At 42.0% G+C, this 16,002-nt stretch overlaps 1 protein-coding gene and 1 pseudogene across 1 annotated transcript in view; both read right to left on the bottom strand.

Moving 5' to 3' along the window:
- Nucleotides 1-16,002, bottom strand: part of AGBL1 (AGBL carboxypeptidase 1) — a 692,160-nt gene that overhangs the window by 242,144 nt on the left and 434,014 nt on the right. The window lies entirely within an intron of this gene.
- On the bottom strand, nucleotides 6,055-7,222 carry LOC138423254 (inositol polyphosphate 1-phosphatase pseudogene; annotated as a pseudogene).

The following is a 16,002-nucleotide window of genomic DNA, read 5'->3' as shown; positions in this document are numbered from 1 at the left end:
AGGACACCATATCATCTTGATGGTTACTCAAAGACATACTCTTGTACTTTACTTTCGTTCGCACCTGAAAGTTGGGAACATCTTCATTCAAAATAGCAAATTACAGACCATGTTTGACAAAGCAGTACAGAAGAGATGAAACAGAGAAGCAAGAACCAAGACAAAGTTACATAGAAATGATGGAAAAATAGATGATTCCATAAAAAATGTGATGGAAATTTTACAGAGCAGATGGGCAGAAAAAAATTGTACTTGGATATAAAATTAAAATTTAAACTTAAAAATCAGATTTCTTAGCACTTGAACATTAAGAGAGTAGGAATTATATTTTTTAAGTATCAATTGTTCAAAAACAATGAACAGTAATTGAATACTTCTTATGTGTCTAGCACTATTTTTAGAGAACTGGCTTCTATTACCCAGCATGAAGGGTCCATGAACCTCAAGTTAAGAACTCCTGACTTGTCACTTTACACAGATAGAGATTAGATCTTGTCTCTATACTTATATCACAGCTCTACAGTGCCTCGCACACACATACCTGATTGATGCTTTTTTAACAGTTCAGGTTACATGGATTTCTCTCTCTCTCTTCTTTTGTTGCTGTTGTTGCTTTTTCTTTTGTTTTGTTTTGCCACATAACACAGCTTGTGGGATCCTAGGTCCCTGACCAGGGATCAAACCTGGGACCCTTATGAAGAAAGCACCGAATCCTAGCCACTGGACTGCCAGGGAATTCCCATGGGTTTTCCTCTTTAAATCCTCACAACTATGCTTGAAAATAACTTAATTTTTTTCAATATTCTCAAAAAGAACACTGAGGCACAGATGGTTTAAACAACATGTCCAAAGTTACCCAGCTAAGTGGTGATACAACCAGAATTTATTAACCTATTTGCAGAGCAGAAACAGAGATACGGACATACAGAACAGACTTGGGGACACAGCAGGGGGAGGAGAGGGTGGGACGGATTGAGAGAGTGGCACTGACATATACTTACCATGTATAAAGCAGACAGCTAGAGGGAGGTTGCTGAATAACACGGGGAGCCTGCCTGGTGCTCAGGAATGACATAGGGGTGAGACAGAGGGGAGGCAGGGAGGGGGAATGTGGATACTCATAGCTGATTCACAGTGTTGTAACCAATACAGCATTGTGAAGCAACTATCCCCCAATTAAAAACAATCTTTTTAAAATGTACCATGAGACTCCCCAGGTGGTCCAGTGGCTAAGACTGCACTCCCAATGCAGGGGACCCTGGTTCAATATAGATCCTGCAAGACGCAACTAAAGAACCCACATGTCACAATGATCAAAGATGACAGGTGCTGCAACTAAGATCTGGCACAGCCAAATAAATAAATATTTTTTTAAAATGTACCATGAAATGCTAAACTATAATCTCAGTTTTCTAGATAAGATTGTTTTCTTGTCCTTATCCTGTGCATGCTCTCATCAGGCCCAATCAAGATTTTGGCAGGATCACCAATAGATTAGCCAACACCTCACTCAGGACACTTTGACTGTTGTACTTGGCACAGCCCGCTTTGCCTGTGACTCTACACGTGGCCTCACCTGTGCTCTGCTCTCTGCCAGGAGCTCTCAGAAATCCCTGAGGTTCAAAGTTTGTTGCCCGAGAGCTTACAAGCCATAAGCAGGAGGAAACACACAGGCACACTGGTTCTAAAAGACGTGTAGGGGTGCAGAGAAGCAAAGGTAGATTAGAACAACCTAGGAAACATCTCAAACTTTTTCAATTACCTCCAGTGATTCTTATCTGATCTCATGGGAAGCTTTGAAAATGTTCTTGGAGCAATTTTATAGCATACTTTTGACTGAGTAGCACAGTCATAGTGTCTGTAGGAAATGACCCCAAAAGAAGCCGAGTAAAGCTTAGGAAGTGCTTGACAAGATACAGGATAAATTGATAATAGGCTACTTTTTCAATGTGTCTCCCACTCAGGCAATAGCATATCACTATGCCATGGGGAGGCAGCTTTCCCAGAAATGCAGAAGCAAATCAGTTTCCATCCTAACTTGCCACACGCCTCCTTAAGAATACGTTTGGACTCAGAGGACACTTAGTGCCTCCAAGATCCGTGAATGATTCCTTGCAATTTCAATTTGGGAAAATATCATTTCCTAACTTTTATCTAATCAGAAAGTGGCTCTATTAATGTCTATGTGTGAAATCTAGAAAGATGGTAGTGCTAAACACACTTGCAGGCCAGTAATGGAGATGCCCCCTTCATGGATCACTGCCTTGTCATGGCGAAGGGGCTTGCACAACTCAGTAACGCCAGCTTAAAACTAAATATTAAGAAAAACTAAGATCATGGCATCCGGCCCCATTATTTCATGCAAACAGAAGGGGGAAAGTGGAAGCAGTGACAGATTTCCTCTTCTTGTGCTCTAAAATCACTGCGGATGGGACTGCAGCCATGAAATCAGGAGACGATTGCTTCTTGGCAGGAAAGCTATGACAAAGTTAAACAGTGTGTTAAAAAGCAAAGTCATCACTTTACAGATAAAGTCTGTATAGTCAAGACTATGGTCTTCCCAGTAGTCAAATATGACTGTGAGAGCTGGACCGTAAAGAAGGAAGAGCACTGAAGAATTGACAATTTAGAACTGTGGTGCTGGAGAAGACTCCTGAGAGTCCTTTGGATGGCAAGGAGATCATACCAGTCAATCTTAAAGGAAATCAACCCTTAATACTTAATGGAAGGACCGATGCTGAAGCTCCAATACTTTGGCCACCTGAGGCAAACAGTCAACACATTGGAAAAGATGCTGATGCTGAGAAAGACCGAAGGCAGAAGAGGGTGACAGAGGTTGAGATGGTTGGATGGCATCACTGATGCAATGGACATGAACTTGGGCAAACTCTGGAGATGGTGAGGGATAGGGAAGCCTGGCATGCTGCAGTCCATGGGGTCGCAAAGAGTTGGGCACGACTTGGCGATTGAACAACAATCTTAGTGGAGATGCAGACATAGGGAACAGACTTGTGGACACAGTGGGGGACGGGGAGAGTGGTACAATTGAGAGAATAGCATACAGATAAATACATTACCATATGTAAAATAGATAACCAGTGGGAATTTGCTGTTATGATGCAAGGAGCTCAAATCCGGTGCTCTGTGACAACCTAGATGGATGGAATGAGGTAGGAAGAAGGTTCAAGAGGGAGGGGACATACGTGTATAACTATGGGTGATTCATGGTGAAACATGGTAGAGACCAACGTAATATTGTAAAACAATTATCCTCTAATTAAAGATGAGTTTAAAAAATGCTAATATAAAAAAAAAAAGAATGTGGCACAGGCATCATTGGATACACATTAACAATAACTTCTGTAGAGATGCACAGATTAAAATGAATCACGACTTTCCCCTGTGTGGTTCTTTCCACCTCGGGCTCCCTTGGAAGTTACACAGAGGCTCCTCCTGCAGTTCCATCTCCTCTGTCTTCTCACCTTCATGATTTCTGCCAAAGTCTGTGCACTCTTGAAATTACAGGTTCTCAATTACACACCCTTGCTACTTGCTGAAGGGGACAGAGAGGGTGCTTCCTCTCCCGGCAGCTGCTTGAGCCAGATGTTACAGTGGCAGGCTGTGATTGGCTGGCAGATAAAGGAGACTGGCTTTCCAAGGGTTGAAGTGAAAAGATGTAGACCAACCCATTTCAGCCCTGAATCAGCAGGTCCTCGTTAACCTGATTGGAAATGTCCTTCAAACTTCTACCGGAAAGCGAGGACGTTGTCACAAGAATGTTCAGCTGAATGCCTACTGCTCCTTCTCTGGCTAAAATAGCAAGAAGCTTCATTTGGAGACATCATCACAGCATTCGAGATGAGCTGGGATTCATTTAAGCTGCATCTGCAGGGGTAAGCGATAATTGTAGGGATGCAGAAGTTTGTTTATTTTAACAGCTAAATGTTTGTATCTGGAAAACCAATGAAACTTTGCTGTAATCACTTTGGAAATGCACTGGAACCATTCCATCTGCCCAAATCTTTCCATTGTGCTTCTGGATCAGTGACAATAGACAGTGATTGAGGCAGAATTAGTCAGCCACCAACTTCTCCCCCTGTGCCTCCTTGGGGCAAGCATGAAACTAAGGAAACAAATTTTAGCTTGGCTGCTGAAGCTTTGTGGATTGGTTAAGACCAGATCACTGATTAAAAAAAAAAAAAAATCTGGTCAAGGTGAACTGATTAACAGACCAACAAATGTCCTGGGTGGCGAGAGGCGGTCCATATGACACAAGGTACAAAAACTATTCCTTAGATAAAACTCTTTCACCCTTTTCACTCTTCTCACATTACAGAACTAATAAAGATCCATGGAGTTTCTTTGTACTGCTACCCGACACAAAACACAAAGGGTCCAGCCTGGATTTTAGTGTAGTTTCTTTCCACTATAAATACCAAGAATCACCAGATGAAATAGCAAGGGGAAGAAGTAATTCATTCAGAATAGATTGTGGATAATAATATATTTTTAAAAATCCTTCTAAGGGATTAAATATTCATTGTGCCCTGGACTGACATCTGCAACCATACTCCTGGGGATAAAACATGGCAGGGATCATCAATCTCCATGACTCTGGGCAGGAGTTGATAATAATAATAATTAATAACCACTTGTGTTCTCAAGTTCCCCTCAACCGAGATCTCAGAATATTTTACTAACACAAATTCATTAAGCTTCAAACCACACCTGGGCATTCAGGAAGTGCTTGAAGGTTAGTTCTGTTATTATTTTATATTCATATTTCATCTTTCCTCCCAGGAGCTCAAAAAGATTATAAATATATTACCAAAGTAGGTTAACTCATCACAGTTATGGGTCAGGAAGACATCTCTTCTTTCTTGTTAGCATGGAATTTCTGTACTATGAAAGGCAGGTAAGACTGAAGTCAACAGAGAAGACTCTGGGACATATCTCTGCTGCTGCTAAGTCGCTTCAGTCATGTCTGACTCTGTGCGGCCCCATAGATGGCAGCCCACCAGGCTCCCTTGTCCCTGGGATTCTCCAGGCAAGAACACTGGAGTGGGTTGCCATTTCCTTCTCCAATGCATGAAAGTGGAAAGTGAAAGGGAAGTCGCTCAGTCGTGTCTGACCCTCAGCGACCCCATGGACTGCAGCCTTCCAGGCTCCTCCATCCATGGGATTTTCCAGGCAAGAGGACTGGAGTGGGGTGCCATTGCCTTTTCCAGGACATATCTCTAGCAGCATCCAAACATTACTTTTTCTATTCAATGTTTAATCTCTCTAGAAGGAAACGTGACTTTACATCTTTCATTCCACTTCTCAACTACATTAAATGTCATTCCAGTGTCATGCAGCAAAGTTTTGAAGCAGAAAATACCTATCTGAGATACTCAATGGGAACTTCAGTAGAGTGGGCATTGAACCAGATGGCCACTGAATTTCCATCTACAAGCGGTCCCCAATTTAACGATAATTCAGCTTATGATATTTTGACTTTATGATGGTATGAAAGCAATATACATTCAGTAGGAAAGGCATTTCAAATTTCAAAATGTAATCTTTTCTTGCAGTATGATGCTCTCTCAAGGCTGGTCAGTGGCAATGAGCTACAGCCCCCAGTCAACCAGGTGATCACGAGGATAAACAACTGATACACTTACAACCACGCTTCACAAATACAACCAGTACAGTTGTAGAGTATCCAATTAATTACATGATATCCAACACTTTATTGTAAAATAGTCTTCGTGTTAAATGATTTTGCCCAAATGTATGCTAATGTAAGTGTTCTGAGCACTTTGGAAGTTAGGCTATGCTAAGCTGTGATGTTCAGTAACTCAGGGGTGTAAAGTCCTTTTTTTCTTTTTTTTTTTTGCTGCATGAATATCATTCATTTATTAACATTAGCATTGTGAACACATAATGGAAAAATGCTCCCCAAAAGAGGAAGGTGAATGTTGACCATCAATAGGACAAAGCTATCTTCAAAAGACAGAGATATGGAAATGAGGTTCACAGTTGGGTTGTGGAGCCCATGAGGACGGAACTCATCTATGTATGTGTGTCCATAGGGGCCAGGTGTTGGAGGAGGAGGCTCAGGAATGTCTCCAGCGGCTGCTTTGATCTGTACGTGATGAGTCCTTCCTTGTTGGCCCACTGATCCACTCCAGCAGCGTCTTCATTTCCCGCGTGATACACCAGCTGCGGCAAGTCAAGCCCCATGTCAGTGCTCCTTTCCAGGCATTCTTTTAAGTCCACCATTCCCCCACCCCTGAGGATGGCATGGGCAGCACGAGAGTGCCACCTGGACATGGCATCTTCTGCAAAGATGTAAATATCAACAAGGCTAAGGAACACACAGAGGTTCTTGTAACCAGCCCCAGCTGCCCAGAAGATGCACTTTCCACACACACGTGACAGTGCTCACCCTTGATGGTCTCCTTCTCACTGGTACTAATGAGAGCTGAGAACAGGAGGGAGCATTCAGAGCTGGGGTTTTGGGTCACTTGGCTCTGCCTTTCACTGCTGTAGAGATGGGAAGCAGAGGGAAGGGATTTTGGTCCCCATGTACGAAAGGCCTTCCACCTGAGGGTGTTTAGGTCTTGTGATACAAAAGGTTGGTTGATGACTCCCATGAGAGGCACCCCTGTCTGTATGTCATAGACACCAATTAAAATAGTGACACATTGAAGTCCACTGGGGGAGATTCCTTGGTTGGGTTTAATGCCAGCAGAACCTTTTATATACTGAAAAGTTGAATCTATAGGATCCACCCAGATTCCCAAGATGTCCTGCGGAATGTTGATCTCTCCTGAATCCAAAGCTGGGTCACTGAAGACAAATGTTCTGGTGCACAGTCTCGGCTAAGGCCTCAGATTGTCACCATTAAGGACTTTGCTGAGAAGATCTGCTGGTTCCTCCTCTGTTGGATACAGTCTCATGATAATCTTTTCCCCAAAATCATTCGCAAATTAATTGGATTCTTCTCCAAAAAAAGTTTTTACCCAAGCCTGGAAACTTGTTCTCCATATTCTGTTTGATAACTTCCTGTACCAGTACATCAGCCAGGGTTTAGAAATCAACTGCAAATCTTGTTCTTTTCTGCCTCTTTCTTTTCTTCAATCAGCAGATGAAAAAGGGCTTCCTGCTGCCAGCACACCCAGGCAATGTTGGCAGCTCTCTCAGAAACTCGGAGCAGCTCCCAGAGGATATCTGACATTTTTGAACCTAGTTTTTTAGTTGCAGTAGCTGGTGGAACCAGCACCCAGCCTCTGGACTGTCAGAGTTCTGGAGACTGGAAATCCAATACCAATATGTCAGCAGGGTTGTTTTCTCCTGAAGCCTCTCTCCTAAGCCTGCCGATGGCCTTTCCTCTGTGGAAAGTCCATTTTTGAATAAACAATACTTTCAACTAAGATGGGTTTATCAGGATGTAACCCCATCATAAGATCTGTAGTTTTGATGTGGTTTGACAGGATCTAGAGAAAATAATATGAAAACAGATAATCCACTGGACATTCATTGCATATGATAACCTAAGTTCTCCATCCCCAGGGATGCAGTGATATGAGTTAATAGGAGAACCAAGAAAGTCCTGCCCATGGAGTCCTATACACACAGTGTAGGGCAGTACTAAGACCATGGGATCTGGAAATGATGGACGTAAGTTTGGTTCCCAGAGCTGTAATTTACGGATGGCATGATCTTGGACTAGGCACATGACCTTACCAGACTTTGGCTTTCTTACACATAAATGTGGTTTAAAATATCTGCCTCACTTGCTATAGACATTCAGTTAATGGCTAAAAATGTGTCAACGGCATAGTAAGTACTTGATAATCATGATATTGGTTATTGTCACAAAACCATCAAAAAGTTTTCTAAATGTGTCAAAGGACCAAGATAGGAGAATGGCTTTTTCTTTCTTCCTTTTTCTTTGAGCTGTTATGTCCATTTCATTTCAATTAAAAAAAATCATACTTGTCTTTCTTCCTGTTCATATTCCATAATTTCCCTCCCTTTGGGCTGATAAATCCTATCCATTGAAAACAGTCCCCAGGACTATTAATGGCAGGGGAAAAAACAAACAAGAATACCCAGACAGTAATTTTGCCAATAGAATAAGTTTCAAAATTGGTTTCAATGTTGGTCAAAGTCCTTCACATTCTTTCTAGGCTCCAACTAGGCTGGACTATTTACCATTCCTTAAAAATCCCTAGCCTTTTACGACTTTTGTTCATGCTGTTCTTATGGCCTTATAATCTCCATCTTTTAAAATCCTGCCTTGCTTTGGTGGCTCATCTCCATGTCATATCTTCCAAGAAAATTTGACTCCATCACCCCTTTTGCTTGAGTCCATATGAGTGTATATACTGCCTTCTTCCTTGCCATATATTCATAGGCCATATATGTCTTCATAGGTATGCATAGGTTTTATCCTGCTATAATACTATGTGCTCTTTCAATAAATCACATCTCATTTATCTTTGCACAGTACCAGACATAACAAAAGTCTCATGCTTATCATAGGCGCTTAATGATTGTTTAACAAAATTTAACTAATCATTTCTGCCGCAAGTTCTGTTAATGAGATTTTTCTTTTTAAATGTACATTAGCCTGATAATGAGGACCACCAACCTGAAGTCTGACATAAACACTCAAAGAGGAGAGTAACTTTGAATGTTGGCAACACACAACCTTCCTTATGACTTTCAGAACAGACGCTCAGGACATGGGCACTGTCACAAACGTCACGTAAAAGGGCAAGTTGGGACATGTCTCTAAGCATAATTTGGCACAACATGGTACAAGAGAGAAAAACGTTAAGAGGCTTGACCTAGCAGTTCCATTATAGGAGTTAATACTTAGGTAATAATCAATGATATGAGCAAAGATTGACAACAATAGCATTCATGGAAATAACTGAAATTCCAACAATAGCAAATAAATTATTTTCCATCTTTGTGACAAAAAATTTACTATTGAGTCACTAAAAATGATGTCTCTGAAGAACAGTTTTAGCATGAGGAAAAGAAACAGTAACACAAATTATATACATGTTCTTTTATTTAAAAAAAAACTGAGGAAGCAAATCTATATATCACTATTACAAAATTCAATATTATATATATTTGCTTCCAGTGGTAAAGAATCAACCTGCCAGTGCAGGAGACATAAGAGACGGGTTCGATTGCTGAGTCGGGAAGATCCCCTGAAGGAGGGCATGGCAACCCACTCCAGTATTCTTCCTGGGGAATCGCATAGACAGAGGAGCCTGGTGGGCTACTGTCCATAGGGTCACAAAGAGTCAGACACGACTGAAGTGACCTAGCATGCACACATTCGTAAAACGGGTGTAAGTAAATCTATTAAAATATTAACTATGATTAATCCCTTGGTGTTGAAATAATGGGTGACTTTTATTATTTTTGCCCATCTATATTTTCTAAACATTCTCCAGTTAGCATTTTCTCCCATTAGAATATTTATAATCAGATAAAGAAAATTTAACAAACACATACTGTAATAACTGGTCTCTTTTGATTAAGTGTAATTTTTTTTAATGATTGGAAATACATTTAGTCATCAAAATGTCTACCACAGTGGTTGGAGCACGAAAGAAAGTCAGAATGTATTTACTGAAAAGATTACTAAGTACATGATGATGAATGAATGAACCTATCAATGAACCAACCAATCAGATATTGGAGAATATCTTTGTCCAATGCCATACAACCTAATAAGCAGTAAGAGAACTTACACCTTGACTAGGCCTTTTAATCTACCTCCCTGATATAAATCCTAAGCTTCTCAGGTGGAGCTAGTGGTAAAGAACCTACCTACCAGTGCAAGAGACTTAAGAGATGCAGGTTCGATCCCTGGGTTGGGAATAATCCCCTGGAGTAGAAAGTGGCAACCCACACCAATATTCTTGCCTGGGAAATTCTGTGGTCAAAGGAGCCTGATGGGCTACAGTCCATGAGGCTGCAGAGTCAGACACAACTGAGCAACTGAGCACAAACACTGATATAAATCCTAGTCAACTGTATTCATCTCCTGGGGCTGCCATTAAAAATTACAAACTCGGTCACTTAAAACAACAGTTTATTCTCTTGCCATTCTGGAGGCCATGATGCCAAAACTGAGGCCGGCAGAGCTGTGTTCCTTTAAAAGCCCTCCTTGCCTCTTCCAGCTTCTGGTAACTCCTGGCTCTCCTTGAGATCATAATCAATCCAATATGATCTCATCTCCAGATTCTTACTTGTATCTACAAAGACCCTCTTTCCAAACATTCACAAGTTCTGAAGGTTAAGACATACACACATCTCTTTTTGGGGGGATCACCATTCAACACAATATATGCATGCTAAGTTGCTTCAGTTATGTCTGACTGTTTGTGACCCTATGGACTGTAGCCCACCAGGTTCCTCTGTCCCTGATATGATTCTCCAGACAAGAATGCCAGAGTGGATTACCATGCCCTCCTTCAGGGGATCTTCCTGACCCAGGGATTGAACCTGTGTCTCTTACATCTACTCCACTGGCGGTGGTTTCTTTACCACTAGCACCACCTAGGAAGCTCTCAACACATTATATTACTCTTCAAATGCTCCTTAATTCCCTCCAGATTCTACTTATTAAAATAGAAGCAATAGGATGCCCTGAAGATGCAAAGCTTATGCCGACAAGCCACCATCACTGTAACCCTCTGACCTCATCAAAGATTGGAAACGGGATTTTAAAATATCAATCACAATCCACTTGACTTTCCCTGCTTCATTTAGGCAAATTACATTCACAGAGGGGAAACAAAAAATTCTGTTCCCATTCAGTGTCAAGACTGATCATTCATCTCTCTTAATTCTCCCATGTCACTCTCACATCCATTGAACATAACACTCTTTTAATAACCCTAATCACTGAAATATTAGTAAGGAATTTGCAGACCCTGCTCATGATTCCTTGGTGATGACAGAAACAGCCATAAACATGAACCTGCAATTTAGAAGAAATAAGAACAGGAGTCTTACTGGTGACAGTTTCAGCCCAATTCAGACCCAATCACAATGGAAGCTGTGCCATTAAAGGGCTTGCAAAGACTGATAATGAGATGGTTTAAAACTTTTCACCAGCACATGAAATGATTGTCTCCTTAGCAGAGAAAAAAAAAAAAAAAAAAAAACAGGCAAACCTACAGTGCTGTCCATACAAGGTTTCAAGTTCCTCCATGGGCAAGTGACCTGCCCTTGAAATTAACCTGAACTGAAGCAGAGAAGCCACGTGACTGGAGTGCCGATTCTAGCAATGGAATTTGAGAAATGGCACCCTCTGCTTAATGTGTTCCTTATCATCTAGAGGAAATCAGCAGCTTGAGCTTTAGCTGGTCAAAACCTTTGCAAAAAACAGAGTTTCTAGATTTCCATTCAAAAAGCCATAAATAGCCAGGTTCATGTAAAGGTTCCCTTGAGGACTAGTTAGAAAAAGGTGACTGAGGCCTTGAATGCCTTGTCTAGTGCTTTCTTCCCACACAGCCAGTGAAGAAACTCACAAGCAGTTTTTAATCAAACTATTTGTAGGTAGCAATTTCCCTGCCTGTCCCCATATGCTCATACACTTGTGTGTCTGGCTGTAGAGATACAATGATTTAAGTCACATCTTTTACTCTCAAGAGTTTACAGTCTAGGCGGGAAGAGAAATGCTAGCAAAAAAAAAAAAAAAGGAATATTCATAAAGGGGTATAAACAAGTGAAAATGATGCAACAAGGAGACAAGTCAAGAAGTTTCCCTGTGCAGTCAAAGAAGGTCTTAAAAAAGAGGAAAACTTTGATCTGAAACTTGAAGGCTTGGCAGAATCAATGATGATAATAAGAATGTCAACATCTATTGATCGCCTATCATGCATCAGGCACATTGCGTGATGATCTGACTCAGCCTCATAGCCATCCAACAGAAGGGGTTCAGGATGACCATACACTTAGAAAATGGTAGAAGTTGAACCCAGATCGGTCTGACCCCTTGTTATATTCTATCTTCTCAACTCTTATGCGGCACTGCCTTTTGAAATAGAAGCTGGCAATGAGGTTTACCAATATTTATTTTTCAACTAATGGAGCAGCTCAGGTTTTGCAGGCAATTGACTAAAGAAAAGGAATCCCACTCCTGGGCATAACATTATCGGAAAGGATACATCCACCCCAATGTTCATTCCAGCACTGTTTAGAATAGCCAAGACTTGGAAGCAACCTAAGTGTCCTCTGACAGAGGAATGCATAAAGAACATGCTGTACACATATACAGTAGAATATCACTCATCCGTGAAAAGGAATGAAGCAATGCCATTTGCAGCAACATGGATGGGCCTAAAGATTTTCATATTGAGTGAAGTAAGTCACACAGACAAAGAGAAATACTGTATGACATCACTTGCAAGCAGAATCTAAAAGGAAATGATACAAATGAACTTACAAAACAGAAATGGGCTCACAGACTTAGAGAACAAACTTATGGTTGCTGAGAGGAAGGATGGGGGAAGGGATAGTTAGGGAGTTCAGGATGGACATGTGTGAAGTAAAGTGTTAGTTGCTTCAGTCATGTCTGACTCTTTGTGACTCCATGGACTGGAGCTTGCCAGGCTCCTCTGTCCATGGAATTCTCCAGGCAAGAATACTGGAGTGGGTAGCCATTCCCTTCTCTAAGGATCTTCCCAACCCAGGGTTCAAACCCACATCTCCTGCACTGCAGGCAGATTCTTTACCATCTGAGCCAGCTGGGCAGCCCATGGACACGCATGTACTGCTGTCAATATATTTTAAATGGATAATCAACAAGGACTTACTGTCTAGCACAGGGAACTCTGCTCAGTGTTATGTGAAAGCCTGGATAGGAGGGGAGTTTGGGGGAGAATGGATACATGTATGTGAATGGCGGAGTGACTCTGCTGTGTACCTGAAACGATCACAACAAGGTTAATCGGCTATTCTCTAACATAGAATAAAAAGTTTTTCCCCCAAAAAAGGAATCCCAGACAGGAAAGATTTTGTATGGACTGAACAAAGCAGGGAGGGACTGGATGTGAAATTTCAAGCAATGGATGCTGCAACCGTTTGATCACTATGCGACAACTTTGCCACCAGGAACATATGAGAAATAAGCAATCACCGTGAGTGAGCTACCCAGAAGTGTCACCAGGGGAATTTCGGTAATAAAGAGAGATGAAAACGCCTGCAAAGGGAAAGGGAAAGAAAAAATGGGGCACTAAAGATTAAAAGAAGGCTTTGAAAAGCACTGTTGATAAATACAAGCACACTGGCAGTGGGGGGAGGGGTGTTTAATATATGTCATGTATAGCTTATGCTTGTATATACATAAAGACAAGCATGTATGCATGAGTGGTTATGTGATGTAAATATTAAGTTAAAAAATCATATGGCCCATACATATATATTTGAAATAATGTTTCGACATTTATATATTGGTGTGATACTCCTGTGAAATCCTAAACAAAAAACTCTGTGAGAACTAATGAGATCTTAAAACAAATGTGCATGGTACCTCTGCTCCAGGAAGACAAGTACTATATAAACACCAAATATTGTAACAAGTCCTTCTCAAATGGGACTTGGGGGAGGAATGTGGCTAGGCATAAACAGAGTTCATTGCAAATTCCTCTCTTCTAGAAAAGAGAGTTTGGGGGGCTTACTTTGTGGCCCAGTGGCCAAGACAGCATTCTCAATGCAGGGTGCCCACAGTTCAACTCCTGGTCAGCATAGATCCCCCATGCTGCAACTAAGGATCCCGCATGCCACAGCTAAGACCTGCTGCAGCCAAATAAATGAATGTTTTTAAAAAAGAAAAGAGAAACTCTATGGGAGAAGGTGAGGGTGGGATGATTTGAGAGAAGAGCATTAAAACATGTTTATTACCATATGTGAAACATATCACCAGTCCAGGTTCGATGCATGAGACAGGGTGCTCAGGGCTGGTGCACTGGGCTGACCCTGAGGGATGGGATGGGGAGGGAGGTGGGAGGGGGGTTCAGGATGGGGAACACATGTACACCCATGGATGACTTATGTCAATGTATGACAAAAACCACTACAATACTGTAAAGTAATTAGCCTCCAATTAAAATAAATGAATTAAAAAAATAATAAAAAGAAAAGAGAGTTTGAGCAAGATGCTACTGTGGTTGATTCCTTTAGAATCTCCTACCGTGAAAGTGAAGTTCATTATAAATCCAGTTCCACTGCCCTATGGACCAGTGCAGGGGTCACAAGACTTCCTAGGGGAGTGGGTTTCTACTCTGGGGACACATTAAAGGTTCCCAGAGCCTTTCAAAAGAGGAGGGGTGTGATCTGTAAAATTCTCCAGGGAACTCCATGTAAGACTGAGGTCCTCTGACCTAGAATGCATTTATGTAGAATAATTATCCAAAAACCAACAAATGAGAAAATAAGATCATAACATCCTTTAACCTTTGGGGCAGAAAATGGTTTGTTTGGACACTAAACCACCAAATTTCTCACACGGGTCACAATGACAGAGACAAAGCTCAGGGTTAGCAGGAGAAATAGCAAAGGGCTATGACATAAGAGACAGGATGGTGGGCTCCAGGACATGCTAGGAGCCCAGTGAAGGGTGCTCAGTCACTCAGTCACTTCGGACTCTTTGTGACCCCATGGACTATAAGCAGAGACATTACTTTACTAACAAAGGTCCATCTCATCAAGCCTATGGTTTTTCCTGTGGTCATGTATGGATGTGAGAGTTGGACTATAAAGAAAGCTGAGCACCGAAGAATTGATGCTTTTGAACTGTGGTGGTGGAGAAGACTCTTGAGAGTCCCTTGGACTGCAAGGAGATCCAACCAGTCCATCCTAGAGAAGATCAGTCCTGTGAAGGGTTAATAGGGTAGCAGAGATGTGCCTGCAAACGGGTCTCTCTGCTCAGGCTGAGCGTCCTTGCATACGAGGCGTTCTGCCAAAGAGTCTGGATACAGCCTTGAGTTTAATGGTCCCTTGCAAACGAGGGAGCATTCCCTTCTTGAGATAAGAGGGAGATGAGGGCTTTGGGCAGACTCTGCAGTAGACAGAGATTTCACTCCCCTTTGCTGTACGATAACATGTATGCACCTGCACTGTGCTGAAAAGGCTTATTCTTACAGTCTAAAATTCTGCCTAAGGAGGGCTTTATAGTAATAAACGGCAATTAGTTTGCCCAGTTCTGTTCCTCTGGCCAGAGTGGTATCCTGTCTGTCTCTTGTGTGTCTTGTATGTTCTGTGTCATTTCACTCGTAGTAACCAACAGTCCTGGGTTTTCGTTGGAAGGACAGATGTTGAAGTTGAAACTCCAATCCTTTGGCCACCTGATGCAAAGAGCTGACTCATTTGAAAAGACCCTGATGCTGGGAAAGATTGAAGACAGGAGGAGAAGGGGGCGACAGAGGATGAGATGGTTGGATGGCCTCACCAAGTCAATGGAGGCGAGTTTGAGTAGACTCTGGGAGTTGGTCATGGACAGGGAGGCCTGGCGTGCTGTGGTCCATGTGGTTGTGAAGAGTCGGACACGACTGAGCAACTGAACTGAACTGGACTATAAGCCCACTGTCCATGGTTCCTCTGTCCATGGGATTTTCTAGGCAAGAATGCTGGAGTGGATTGCCATTTCCTCCTCCAGGGTATCTTCCTGACCCAGGGATCGAACCTGTGTCTCCTGCATCTCCTGCATTAGCAGGCAGATTCTTTACCACTGAGCCGCCTGGGAAACCTTCCTTTAGATCACCGGCTTTCAATGCTGCTACCAGAAAAGCTGCCTTCCATTTCGCATTTCCTTGCTTCTGTCATTGTTCCCTGTTGTTGAATACCTACAATATTGAGTCCAGTGAAGGCAGAGCTGAGCTAAAGAGTCAATGATGCAGAACTAATAGTAAGGAACCAAGAAATCTGGGGGAAGTAGCAAGGAAAAACTGCAGGGTAGTCCAATTAATTCTGACAGCCTAC

Source organism: Ovis canadensis, chromosome 18, assembly GCF_042477335.2.
Source record: "Ovis canadensis isolate MfBH-ARS-UI-01 breed Bighorn chromosome 18, ARS-UI_OviCan_v2, whole genome shotgun sequence".
NCBI classification, from domain to species: Eukaryota; Metazoa; Chordata; class Mammalia; order Artiodactyla; family Bovidae; genus Ovis; species Ovis canadensis.
Note: the sequence above shows the minus strand (reverse complement) of the source record. Positions and strands in the feature narration are given on the sequence as shown.